Source organism: Monodelphis domestica, chromosome 1 (assembly GCF_027887165.1).
Source record: "Monodelphis domestica isolate mMonDom1 chromosome 1, mMonDom1.pri, whole genome shotgun sequence".
Classification (NCBI taxonomy): Eukaryota; Metazoa; Chordata; class Mammalia; order Didelphimorphia; family Didelphidae; genus Monodelphis; species Monodelphis domestica.
The window spans coordinates 144185173-144199868 of NC_077227.1; positions in this window are offsets into that span (position 1 = coordinate 144185173).

Consider the following 14696-nt stretch of genomic DNA (forward strand, 5'->3'; position numbering starts at 1 on the left):
AATCACACCTACTACCTACATCCCTTTCCACAGGGCCATACTTACAGGCATCAACTTGATCACTCTGGAACCAGTCTTCTGTGTGATTCTAACTGTCTGCTTCAGGAAGTTGGACAAGAATGGCAATGTGACATAGTGAGAAGAGTGATAAGTTTATCAGAGAATTTGAATCTTGGCCCTTGCCACTCTCATCCTGGCAAAGTTACATGGCATCTGGGTCTCAGTTTTCTCACCTATAAAATGGGATAGTTGAACTAGATGAACTCTAAAATCCTTTCCTATAATCCTAGCCTGTTAACTATGCCAAAAGCAAGTCTGTTCTTAATTTTAATGAATTGCCTTGGTATTCTTTTTTTTTTCAGTTGCTTAATAATGTCTCATTTGGAAAGCACTGAGGTAGAGAGGACATACTTGTTTTAAATGACTGAATATATTGTTGTTTAGGTGGTGCAGTGGATATAGTGTCAGACCTCATCTTTCTGAATTCAGATCTGGCCTCTGACACTTACTAAACGTGTGACCCTAGGCAAGTCACTTAATCTCCTTTGCCTCCATTTCCTCATATGCAAAATGAGCTGGAGAAGGAAATGGCAAACCACTCTGGTATCTTTGCCATGGGGTCACAAAGAGTTAAACATGACTGAACAATAAAATTAGAAAGGATTTTACCCTGAGAGTTCCCAAGACTTTCAAGGGATCTATGAGGTCAAAATGATTATAATACTAAAATCTTATAATTCCTAATCTGGCAAATACTGATAGATATAATCCACATAAATTAAATTTCTTTGGCAATAAGAATATAAAATGGCCCTGTGACCAATAAGTTGTTCTAGTTCATTTTCTGGTGTTCAGATAGAGTTTTGTACCAACCATTCAATCAAAATTGCAAATTAATTACATACTTCTAGATAAAGTAGATGAGAAGCTGGATTTAAAGTCAGGAAGTTCTGGGTTCCAATCTTGCTTCCAATCCTTACTAGGTAGGTTAAATGTCTGAGATTCAGGAGATTAAAAAACAAACAAACAACAAAAAAAAACCCTGTAGACCCTTCCACCCCACATCCCCAGAACTGGTTAGAACCTCAAATGAGCATCTCTTTAAGTTCATATGGTCCAAACACTCTAGACTCCACTATGGACCCTGAATTTAACTTCTACTCTGGAACCCTGAGCTTTGGGTTAATGACTTGACTCACCTGCTTGTCAGGACCTAGGCTTCCTCCTTGGCTAACCTTTTCTGAGTTTGAGTGCCCAGAGGGTAAATTCAAGCTGTCTGTGAGATTACAGGAGAGAATTGAGGGAGAAAGTGTTTACTTTGGGCTGCTGGACAGAGGGGCTGGGCATACAAAAAATGTCTTAAGGCTGGGAAGAGGGAGAACAGAGTAGCTCCTTGAGTGCTGGTTCTGCACAAGTGCCACTTCTTCACCAAAGCTGATCCTAGATCTATGCTGCTACTTCCTGGCTTCTTCATTTGCTTCATGTATTCTTTCCCCCACCCACCCAATTTTATAACTAATTCTGACAACCATAGCCATAATTGAATCAACACCAACACCATCATCCCTGAAATGGATGTATTGGTCAGTTGATCTCTGACCTCAAACACCATTTCAGCATTTCTTCTCTGACCACTACTCCTCTCTGTGTGTTCTGCTATTAAGGAGAGCTCCTTTAGGGCAGTTTTGTTTAATAAAATCTTAGCTGTGGAGCTAGGAGGAGCCTAAGAGATCATCTAACCCAACTCCTTCCATTTATAGGTGGCAAAACTGAGACCCAGAGGAATTCAGTGAGTTGCCGAAGATCACACAAGTAGTAACTGCCAAATGTGGGATTTGAACTCAGGCTTGCTGACCCCAAAACCAAAGCTCCTCTTGCTATACCAAATTGCATGCTTGTATCTGTGACCTTGATGCTTAGAAGAGTTGCTTGTCATATACCATGGGCTTAAAGTGCTTTGCAAACCTTGAATCAAGCTATATAAATGTCAGTTTGTAGTGGCATCTTTGTCCCCTGGCACAGTTTAACAGAGACATGAAGTAATTATGAGTAATTTGGGCAGAAATAAGATCTGTTTGACAGAGCCCTGGGCAATGCAAGGCAGTATTGTTCATCTCTTGATTTATGCTGTGCCTACTTTGATGGATGTGCAATCTCATCCTTGGGAGTCCTCCCTCCACTGGTGCAGATTGCAACCGTCTCTGCCATCTCATCTTGTGGGACCCTAATCCAGGCATCTGACTACTGCCCAGGAAGTCTTCCTCTGGTATATTTAGGGACCCCAGGATAGCATTCAGATTGGCCACCTGTTACTGCTCACTCTCACAACTGACCAGTTATCTTCTTATCTAGTCCTCAGTGTTGCCTTTCATGCTACTTCTTACTGAAAACATTAGGCACCTGTTAGGCCCAGGGAAAGGAAAAAAAGAAAGAAACAAGTATTTTTCAAGTACCTACTCTGTTGGGCACTGTGCTATACACTTTACAAATATGTCATTTGATACTCACAGTAGCTCTGGGATATAGGTATTATTACTTTTTAAAACCCATACTTTTTAGGAATAATTCTAAGATAGAAGGTCAAGGGCTTAAGTGACTTGACCAGAGTCACACAGCTAAGAAGTATCTGAGGCCAGATTTGACCCAGCTCCTCCCAACTCCAGGCCTGGTATTCTATCCATGTAGGTATTATTATAAACCCCATTTTACAATTGAAGAAACTGTGGGAGACAGAAGTTAAGTGACTTGCTCAGGATCACAAAGCTAACAAATGCCACTAACCAGATTCCACTCCCATTAATCTATTCATTACACCATCTCGATTCTCAGGTGAGGGGGGAAAAGTCCCTGCCCTTAAGAAACTTATATCATTATATCTTTAGTGCCCAAAGGGCGCTAAAAGACTGTCTGCCCTTTGATCCAGCCATAGCACTGCTGGGTTTGTACCCCAAAGAGATAACAAGGAAAAAGACTTGTACAATAATATTCATAGCTGCGCTCTTTGTAGTGGCAAAAAATTGGAAAATGAGGGAAAATTCCCCTTCAATTGGGGAATGGCTGAACAAATTGTGGCATATGTTGGTGATGGAATACTATTGTGCTCAAAGGAATAATGAACTGGAGGAATTCCATATGAACTAGAATGACCTCCAGGAATTGCGAAAGGAGCAGAACCAGGAGAACATTGTACACAGAGACTGATACACTGTGGCACAATGGAATGTAGTAGACTTCTCTACTAGCAGCAATGCAATGATCCAGGACAATTCTGAGGGACTTATGAGAAAGAAAGCTATCCACATCCAGAGAAAGAACTGTGGGAGTAGAAACTCAGAAGAAAAAAAACTTCTTGATCACGGGGATTGATGGGGATATGATTGGGGATGTAGACTCTACATGAACATCCTAGTGCAAACATAACAATATGGAACTAAGTCTTGATCAAGGACACATGTAAAACCCAGTGGAATTGTGCACCAGCTATGGGAGGGGCTTGGGAGAGAGGAGGAAAAGAACATGACTCTTGTAACCAAGGAAAAATATTCTAAAATGATTAAATAAAATGTAAAAAAAAAAGAAACATGTCATACTTTACATTTTCCTGAGTAAGTAATTCTTACCAATATAATTCAGACTATTGCTATCTACAATTCTGATTCTTCTGAGATGGTGGTATCATGCATTTTTCATCAATGAAGATTGCAAACCAAATAGTGAATAAATTTTAAAGAATGGTGCCTATTAGCTACTATTTTATATTTTATATCAGTCAGATATATTTGTGTGTGCATGCCTGCATGTGTATGTATGTGTTTCTGTCTGTCTTATTCTATTAAACCATAATCTTTACAAAGGCAGGGATGTATCTTCATTTGGGGCCATCTCTACAATAGGCACATAATAAGTACTTATTGAATTAAGAGGTAGATATACTATTCCTAGTCATCTAGATAGCACAGTGGATAGAGAACCTGATCTAGAGTCAGGAAGACAAGTTCAATCTGGCCTCAGACATTTACTAGCTGTGTGACCCTGCTCAAGTCACTTAATTCTGTTGGCCTCAATTTCTTCACCTGTAAAATGATCTGGAAAAGGAAATGGCAAATCATTCTAATATCTTTGTCAAGAAAACCCTAAACAAGGTCATGAAGAGTTAGACATGACGAAACAAAAATACTAGCCTATGCCACAAAGAAATCAAAGAACCAAAAACAATGGGGATGACCATCAATTGGGTACGGCTGAACAAATTATTGCATATGAACATCATGGAATATGATTGTGCCATTTGAAATTACTTAAAGGACATTTTTAAAGAAATCTGGGAACACTTGCATGAAATGTGAATGGAAGCAGAAGAATCGATTTTAAAAATAACAACATTATAAAAACAAACAATTTTGAAAGACTTAAGGACTCTGATCATTGCAATGAATAGTCACGATTATATGATGACTAATGCCACCCACTTCATCTCAGACATTCAAGCTACAGAATGAGACATATATTTTTAGACATGCATAATGGCATAATTTGTTTTGCTCAACTATGCATATCTGTTATGAGGATTTTTTTTTCCTTTTTGGTCTTAATGGGGGGGGGCTGAAAAACAGAAAATGCTTTTTTTTTAATCCTTTACTTTGTGTCTCAGAATCCATACTAAGTATTGGTTACAAAGCAGAAGAATGGTTAACAGCTATGCAGTTGGTATTAAGTGACTTGCCCAGGGTCATACAGCTAGGAAGTGTCTGAAATCAAATTTAAATCCAGAAACTCCCATCTCCAGGCCTGGCTCTATTCACTGAGCCACCTAGCAGCCCCCAAAACACTTCTTAACGTAAAACAAAATTTTTAAAGAGATAATTCTCTTTCTTCCCTTCAGAACCATCCTTGTGCTAGTTAGTGAAGAAGCATTTATTTTGTACCTAGGCAGCTTGATGACACAGTGGATAGAGTTCTGGACTTGGAGTCAAAGTTCAAATCCATTTTTTCAGACACTTGGTAGCAATGTGAACCTTATCCTCTTTGCCTCAGTTTCTCCAACTATAAATTAAAATAGGGATGATAATAGCACCTATTTCACAGACTTGTGAGGATCAAATGAAATAATGATTTTAAAGTACCTGACACATAACAGACATGTTTATTCCCATCCCTTCCACACTAGGTGATGTATGTGCCCAGAGAGTATGTGAATGGCTAGATTATTGCACTAAATAACTTCCTAACTTGCCTCATTGCCTCAAGTCTTTCCAATCCATTTTTATACATACAGCTACCAAAGTGACCTTCCTAAATTATAGATCTAACCCTGTCATCCCTCTTTTCATTAAACTCCAATAACCCTCTAAAATCTCTAAGATCAAGGACAAACTCCTCTCTCATTCAAAGATGCCAGAGTAGCTTGTCATTTCCTTCTGTGAATTTTAAAACTACTGTACCCTACTCAGACCATACTTTAGAAGATTTGATTTAGCTATTTCCTGATTTGTAACAATGGAGATACTTGGTCTAACAGAATCAGGTCTTGGGAACTCTACATTGTTCCACCCTACTTAGTTTAACAAGGTCAGGAATGTCGGCACCCATACTCAAGGATTAAGTATCTATGAAGATGGCCTTCAACAGACATGTGCAGAAACAGCTGACAGACCCCTGGGTTGTCCTAAGTCAAGCTAAGCTTACATTGGTACAGATGAGACTCAGGAAAGTGACGTAAAACCATCTACATAGGGCACATCACTTCCTCTCTTTGCCCTCTTTTCTCATAGAGGCACCTCTGGCTGGCAGCGTGCTAAGCATTCTGACATCTTGGCGTGGTGGCAGCTATTTGTCTGGGTTTTGGTGATGAGTTTGCCCTTGAGCTAATTCAGGTTCAGGCATCTTGGCTGAGCCCTCTTGGAGTTCAGGCTGATTCCTTCCTCCTTTACTCTCCAAAACCTTACTAGAGCCTCTGGTCTTCCTCCTGGCACAAGCCAGGCAGGAGAAATCCTACACCCTTTCCTTCTTCCTTCTTAATTTCTTTCCACTATATCAATTAAATCACCATAAATTTCCAGCGGACTTGGGTATGGTTTTTTTTTTTTAATATTTGGGATATCCATGGTGACCAAATAATTAATATAGTTTAGGTCACATTGCTAAAATTATCCTTTACACTTCCAAAGCTCATTTCAAAGATGAGGGAACCGAGGGAAACAGATTGGAGTGAATCGCCCAGGGTTACACAGCCAGTGAGGGTCTGAGAACAGATCTGAACTCAGGGAAATAAGTCTTCCCCATTCCGGGTCCAACACTATATCCATTAAGCTATCTGACTGTCCTTACTGTGGCTTTCATAGGAAATTTCATCTCCCACCTCCTTGCCTTTCCCTTAGCCCTTATTTCCTGGTACTTCCCTGATAGAATATAAACTCCTCGCAGTCAGGGGTTATTTCACTTTTGACTATCCCTAATGCCTAGCACATGGTAGGCATTTTGTTGACTGATCCTCAATAAAAACTGTGGAAGGTCCACCCTGGCTAGACACTTGTACTAAGGATGGACCCTTTTTCCTGCCTCCAAGTCTTCAGAAAGATGTTAGCAGAACAGACTGTTCAATAAAGGGCAAATCAAGAAGAAATGAAATGTCCTTATTCTAAATTCGGTGACTGACCTAGCTTCAGATGACCATATTTTTAAAATATCCCCCCCCCAATTACTTCTTTTAAAAAAAATCCTTACCTTTCATCTTAGAATCAATATTGTATATTGGTTCCAAGGCAGAAAAGTGGTAAGGGCTAGGCAGTGGGGGCTGAGTGATTTGCCCAGGTTCAGACAACTAGGAAATTAAGGATAAATTTGAACCCAAACCACCTACTTGCCTCTCCTTTTACCAATTATTTCTGAAGTAATGGTGTCAGACTCAAATAGAATTAGCAGAATGATCCATACATAAAGATCTCTGCTGTTAGTGGCCTATTGACTTAGTTTTCAAATGTAATATTGAGGGCAACTGAGTGGATTAGTGGATTGAGAGCCAGGTCTAGAGATGGGAGGTCATGGGTTCAAATCAGACCTCAGATACTTGCTAGATTTGTGACCCTGGGCAAGTCATTTCACTTAACCCCCATTGCCTAACCCCTACTGCTCTTCTGCCTTGGAACCAATACACATTATTGATCTAAGACAGAAAGCAAGAGTTTAAATATTTATATAACATAATATATATATATATATGTATGTATATATATATAAACATGGTATTACCTGTCTTACTCTATTTTTTTTTAAATTTCATCAAACATTCACCACTTAATTGATTTGATTCCAGTGCACTTGATGCTATCAATTAATCAATTAACATCTATCTATTAATCACCTATTATGCACCAGGCCTTGTGCTAAGGGCTGGGGCTATAAAGAGACAAAAAACACAATCCCTGCCCTCAAGAATCAGAAAATCTAACTAGGGAGACAATATGTGAACTGTGAAAGAGAGAAATTATAAGGCATGCAGCAAGACAAGAAGAAATGGCTGGAGGCTGATCAGCTGTCAATCAAAGGAAGATTCCATTTGGAATGCTACTGGGAAGCAGTTGAAGGCAAGAGCCAACTGCTGACTGATTTCTGGGCTTCTTGGCTAATGGTGGTGCCTTTGAAGGAAGAAGCTGGGTTTATCTCTGGGACTTGGGATAATCAAGTTGGAGGTGGCTGGCTGATTTGAAGGCAGAAGAAGGAAAAGGACAATAGTCCCTATATCTCTCTCTGACTTGCTCTGATTCATGGTAGTGTCTGAATTGCCATTTCTCTCAATATCCTCCAACCTAAGACTCACTGTAGATAATAGGGAAAACACCAACCCTCTTGCCTCCATCCTCCATCGTTTCCTGTCTTCCCCAAATAAACCCTTACTTGAGATCAAAGAAGATAGAAAGTATTTTCATTTGAGACAGCACAAACTCACCCTGAGTAATTTAGTAAGCAGAAGAAGGGGGGAAGGGTAGCAGAGGGGAGGAAGAGAGATTGGAAGAGGGAGGTGGGTAAGACAAAAGAAAGATAGCTGCCTGATCTATTAGTTGTCAAGTACCCATCAAATATACCCCCTCAATATTACCTATTACAGAACAAAATAGATACAAAGCATGATCTATTTACAGAATAAAGAGGAAGTAATCAGCAGAGCAAAGGTACTAGAATTAAGAGGGATTTTAAATGTCTTGAACTTAAAAGAAAACTTGGAAAGTTAGTAGGCCAAGTTGAAAAGGAAAAGCATTTCAGGAAGGGTTTGACTTCTCTGTTGCAAGGGTCAGTTCAGTGCTAGAGCACTTCTTTTGAGCACAGACCCATAAAGTGGGAATCATTTCCTGATCTCAGAGCCTGATATAGAAATACTTTAAATAAATACATTTTTATGTTTAAATATGTGTATTTAATAAATACTTGTTGCCGATCAATTTTTAGCTTGATCTCTATTGTCATATCTATGCTTATTGGATCATCGATTTAGAATTAGAAGGGGGCCCTCAAGGGGACTTAGTCCAACTTCTCTTACAGACAAAAAAAAAAAAGAAGGGAAAAAATCCCACTAAGGCTCCCCCCCAAATAAGTGACTTGTCAGAGGTTACACAGTAAGTGGCATAGTTGGGATTAGAACTTGGGTCTTCTGAATCTAAATTTAGCATTCTTCTCACTCATCCAACATTTTTTCCACCTCATCTCCACCCCACCCCATCCCTTCTCTTTCTCTGTGAGGCAGTGGCTTCCTTCCTTCATTTTAAATGAGTCAAGGATCTGGAAGTCTCTGGAGAGACTTCTCCAGTAGTCTCTGAGAGAGGTCTCCCAGTTTCAATGGAGAGAGAGCTGCCTAATGACTGGGTTCTAGACATGGCTTTCTTTCTGGAGCCTTCTTTTCCTGTCTCACTGTGCTAGGGAGAGCTCCTGCTTTTTTAAGAAGCCAGGCATGGGGGCAGGCAGGGAGGGAACAAGGGAGGGTTCCCTAAGCTTTAGGAACTCACCCAGCTGGCTCATACATCTCTCCTATGAACCATTAGTGCTGGACTATGCAGCTCAGGTGACTTAGGCACATTCGCACACCCCATTTGTGGGGTAGGGGCTGAGAAGAGCCCCTCTCCACCCCCTCCCCTTCTTCCTCTCCTAGCCTCCCTCTGGAGCCATTTAAGTCACCCCTTAGAGAGTTCCAAGAGTTTACTTCTCAGCCAGTGCAGTGGCTTGCCCTGTTTTGTTTTGAATTTTAGTGTTTCCCCTTAAATCAACTCGGAAATTAATTCACAGACCCAGGGTCCTTGCTACCTGCTCCCCAGGTATTTCAAGGTTGCTGAAAGTCCATCCATGCTTCAAAAATGTGTTTGTTATTGTTTTTTAAACAGAACCCACGATCCCCCAAATCTGGAGAGGGGGAATTTTTCTGACTAAAAGGAGCTTCAGAAAACCACACACAGGTCTTACACATCCTGTCCCCTTTTCTCACTGCTAGGGGCCCTGAGCATTCTGTCTGCTTTTCATGACTTTTTTTTTACCTAGAGATTTCATAACCTCCTAGATTCCCATTCTCCTTTAAGAGTTAAAGAAATAACAACAAACCAACTAATCTCTAGCTTTTCTTTATCTTCACAGAACACAGGAACTGTGCCTTTGACAAGGGCTCTCAGCCAGGCCCCTCAGCCTGTGGTAACTTTCCCAACCTAAACCAAGGGTTCTGATGAGTGAACTCCACTTTCTGACTGCCTTCCAAGCAGCCTGGATTGTAGAGGGGAGACCTTGTTTGATGGGTCAATCCACTGCTGAGAAACTAGACTGTGTTGGAGAAATTTCCCAGGGTTCCATGGGGGTTAGAACTTGCCCTTGATATTCCCATCAGCACCTCGGGCATCAGCCCAGCCCAGGGGAGACTCAGAGCCACTACTAGTCAACTTATTTCTCATGTATATAGTCCTTTTTTCAGGAAGAACTTCAACTAAACTTTAATTAAGAGACATTAAAAGGTCTCAGGTGAGGCATGCAAAAACCTGCTAAAAATATAGAGAGAGCTCTAGTGAGAAGGAAGTAGGGTGAGAACAGAGAAATGAGATTCTCCTATTCACAACTTAACCATTCTTCTGACCTCAAAAAGGATGAGCCCAAGGCCAGGACCAGTGATTTCACTGATAGAGCAAACTCTCAGAAGAGGAAATTCCCTCTAATTGTCCTCTTAAAGATTTGTGTATATCAAATTTAAAAGTTTTTGTACAAAAAAAAAAAACCAATGTAACTAAAATCAGAAGGGAAGCAACAAATTGAGAAACAATCTTCATAACAAAAACCTCTGGCAAAGGTCTAATTACTCAAATTTACAAAGAGCTAAATCAATTGTACAAAAAAACCAAGCCATTCTCCAATTGATAAATGGGCAAGGGACATAAATAGGCAGTTTTCAGTTAAAGAAATCAAAACTATTAATAAACACATGAAAAAGTGTTCTAAATCTCTGTTAATCAGAGAAATGCAAATCAAAACAACTCTGAAGTATCACCTCACACCTAGCAGATTGGCTAACATGACAGCTATAGAAAGTAATGAATGCTGGAGGGGATGTGGCAAAGTTGGGACATTAATGCATTGCTGGTGGAGTTGTGAATTGATCCAACCATTCTGGAGGGCAATTTGGAACTATGCCCAAAGGGCGATAAAAGAATGTCTACCTTTTGACCCAGCCATAGCATTGCTGGGTTTGTACCCCAAAGAGATAATAAGGAAAAAGACTTGTTCAAGAATATTTATAGCTGCACTCTTTGTGGTAGCAAAAAAAAAAAACTGGAAAATGAGGGAATGCCCTTCAATTGGGGAATGGCTGAACAAATTGTGGTATATGTTGGTGATGGAATATTATTGTGCTCAAAGGAATAATAAAGTAGAGGGATCCCACGGGGACTGTAACAACCTCCAGGAAGTGATGCAGAGCGAAAGGAACAGAACCAGGAGAACACTGTACACAGAGACTGATACACTGTGGTACAATCCAACGTAATGGACTTCTCCATTAGTGTCAATGCAATGTCCCTGAACAATCTTCAGGGATCTATGAGAAAAAACACTATCCACAAGCAGAGGACAAACTGTGGGAGTAAAAACACCAAGGAAAGGCAACTGCCTGACAACAGGGGCTGAGGGGATATGATTGGGAACTGACTCTAAATGAACATCTAGTGCAAATACCAACAACATGGAAATGGGTTCAGATCAAGAACACATGTGATAGTGGAATCACGTGTAGGCTATGGGAGGGTTGGCGGGAGGGGAGGGAGGAAAAGAAAATGATTTCTGTATCTAATGAATAATGTTTGAAATTAACCAAATAAAAATAATGTTTGAAAGTATAAAAAAAAATAAAGATTTGTGTAGAACATTGGAGAGTTGAAGTTACTTGTCCAGGGTTACATAGTCTGTATTTGTCAGAGGCTGGAAGGGTTGATCCATCACAATCATAGAAGTCTTATTTGTTCCAAAAGTAAATTCTTGCAATAGAAGTCTGGATGCACAGCTGGGCTACAGAGAAAGTAGGTGCAAAAATAGGGTTTGTTGATCTGTCTCCACTGGTGGGGGAAGATGAGACTTAGAACTACAATGAAGCATTTGGGACATTGCTCCATTTAGGGATGCCTTGACCTTATCAGAAGTCTGTTTCCCATATTTTAATGGTAATAACTCATGTGTACATACTCATTGTTTACAAATGACTTTATTCACCCAAATTCTGAAGTAGTAGAAGTAAACAGATCCTCCATTTCATTCATGCTACATGGAATACTGGAGCAAATTCTTTTGAGAAAGGTCACATCTAGAGATCTTGTATCTTAGGACATTCAGAAAAAGAAAAAAAGAAGAAAGCCCATGCCAGTGTCCTGGGACAAAGCCTCACCTTAGTTCTAAATCTGACTCTCATCTATATATCCTTGCAATGGCAGACGACTACAATCCTACAACTTATTCTCCTGCACAAATCTTATCTATCTTTCCTTCTCCAAATTTTCTCTAGAGGACTTACTTCTTGGGCTCAGAATCTTCACCTGGCCATTGTCTGCATCCCAATAAAGTTTAGACACTCTCCAAAGAGTATCTCTGTCTACAAGACCAATCTTCTTTTTCTGACACATACATCTTTCTGATGCAAACATTATCTCCTATTTTGCAGACAAGGAAGCCAAAGTTTAGAAAGGTTGTAACTTGTCTCAGGTAACATGGTTACTAAGTACTGGAATCCTCAGATTTTCTGGCTCTAAAATTTGACCTGTTTTCACTGTACACTTCCACGGCCTCTCCATGGATCTGATAATTGTTTCTGGGGTGCCATTGGTGAGGCAAGAAGAGAGGGTCCAAAGAAGCACTCTGAACCTTATTGGCCCTCTCTCCATCCCCTTTTTTATTTTCCCCAGGGTAGGGGTGGGAGTGGGCCTTCAAACCTGAGCAGGTGATGGTTACTTTTAAATGGCAGTGTATTTTTCCCCTAATTTAGTGACTAACAAAGCAGAAAGTAACATTAGTTCTGCCTCCGTAGCCAAAAAGGGTTTACTGCCAATCACTTAAAGCCTTTATATTCTCATTAGAGAGAAAACTACCTGGTGGAACATTCCAAGGCAAAAATCAGTGTTCATTCTGGGGAAACAAGAGAAGAGAGGTCTTCAGAGGGGAACACTATAATTCTGGCCAAAGTCCAAAGCTAGATTTGTCAAGTTGATCTCTGCCTTTAGGCACTCCAGTGGGCAAGCAGGCCAGGAAAGAGGAAGTGCTCAGAGTAGAAGACTTCCCCAGGGAGGGTCCGAAAATACAGTGGCAGCCTTGGAGGTTATGACTTGACTACTCACCCAACTATTCTCCTCCCCTAATTGTTTCTGACACAATGTCTAAGTCCTGGGTGGGTGCAGGAAGGTCACAGGTGCAAACAGGTCAGTGGTTCCATGTGACCCAGAGAAAATGGAGAATTGAATCTTCCAGACCTTGAAGCTGCTGGACCAATGTTCTTTACATGTAAAAGTTGGAAGTGCAAATAGAGAGAGAGCTTGCCCTTTTCACTGGGGCCCAGATGGGAAGAAAGGATCTGAGTGGCTGTTAGCAGCTGCGTTTATCAGCAACCATACAATCCATTCCCAGGCAGGAGGCCCTGGGAACTGCAGCAAACACAGCCGCCTTTATTCTGTCTGCAGAAGGAGACATCAGCTAAGGAGTTAAGGAGCAGAAGGAGCAAGGGAGAAAGTCCTAAGAAATGGATTGGTCTAGCTCCTGCTGTACTAACCAGATTATGAGGAAAGAGAGCAAACCAGTTCACAATGCATTACTTGAGAGGAAAGGATTAAGCCCTTTCCCTCCAACATCTGTGCATTTCTAACAGCTACTGCATTTTCTTTCTTCCTTTTTTATTTTTTTTTTGAGGGTTGAAGTGAAAGGCCTAATATTGGCTCCTGGACTGTTGATGCAGACACCGTATTTCCTCTGCTCTGCAGATTTAGGATCTCTCAGAGCTGTGGGGTGATTTCACATCATGATCCAACATCTTTACCGAAATAGGACTGTAGTCGCCTCAGACGGCTGAAGCGGCAATAGTCCAACTGGGCTTGTACACACTTTCCTACTAACAGGAAAGATGATGAAGCAAATTCAAATGTTCCAGGAAGAAAGAAAGAGAGAGAAAGAAAGAGAGAAAGAAAGAAAGAAAGAGAGAAAGAAAGGGAGAAAGAAAGAAAGAGAGAAAGAAAGAGAGAAAGAAAGAGAGAAAGAAAGAAAGAAAGAAAGAAAGAAAGAAAGAAAGAAAGAAAGAAAGAAAGAAAGAAAGAAAGAAAGAAAGAAAGAAAGAAAGAAAGAAAGAAAGAAAGAAAGAAAGAAAGAAAGAAAGAAAGAAAGAAAGAAAGAAAGAAAGAAAGAAAGAAAGAAAGAAATTTGAGTTAACTGAGCAAAATGATCTCAATTCAACCAAGGGTGTCACCACTTAATAAAATTGCCCTGAGCTCTCACCATTAGATATGAACATTTAAAAAATTTTTATTGATTCAAACCTGGATACTTGGCTGCATTGGAAAATATCAGCAGCAATTAGTGTCTAATTTTTCTTCAGTTCCATACTCCTTCCCACTTTCTCTATTTCTCTAACCCTCTTTCCTTTCATATACCCTTTCTCATTCCCCCAGTTTTTCTTTCCTACTTTGCTTATCCCTTTCCCTTATTTTTCATCTTACCATCATACCAAGCTTAAGCCCTGTCTTCTCAACTTATACCAATATAGCTCCTAATTTTGGGTGTTTCCAGCTCAGTCGTTCAGTCATGTCCAACTCTTGCTGGGAGCCATCAAAGACCATGTTGTTTTACATGGTCCACAGGGAAACAGTGGATTGCAAAGCAGCCCCCAAGAAGGATGGAAACACCCACTGAAATCCCCCTAAGTGGCTTTCATTATTAACATCCTCTTATTATTGGAATTGCTATGATTATTATTCTTACTTAGTCCCAGGAAAAATAGATGAGAGCAACATGCTTGCAGGGTTAATACAGATGTCCCACTCTGTCCCCCTAGGATATTACCAAGAAAGCACACTTACAAAATTAAACCTAAGGATTCTTATATGCCCACTTAGATAGGACCCTCTTGTCTAGGCATAAAAACTTCTGGCAAACCTGTGCTCTGAATTCCCTAACCTATATCTGTGTCATGTTGATTATACCCTCTGATC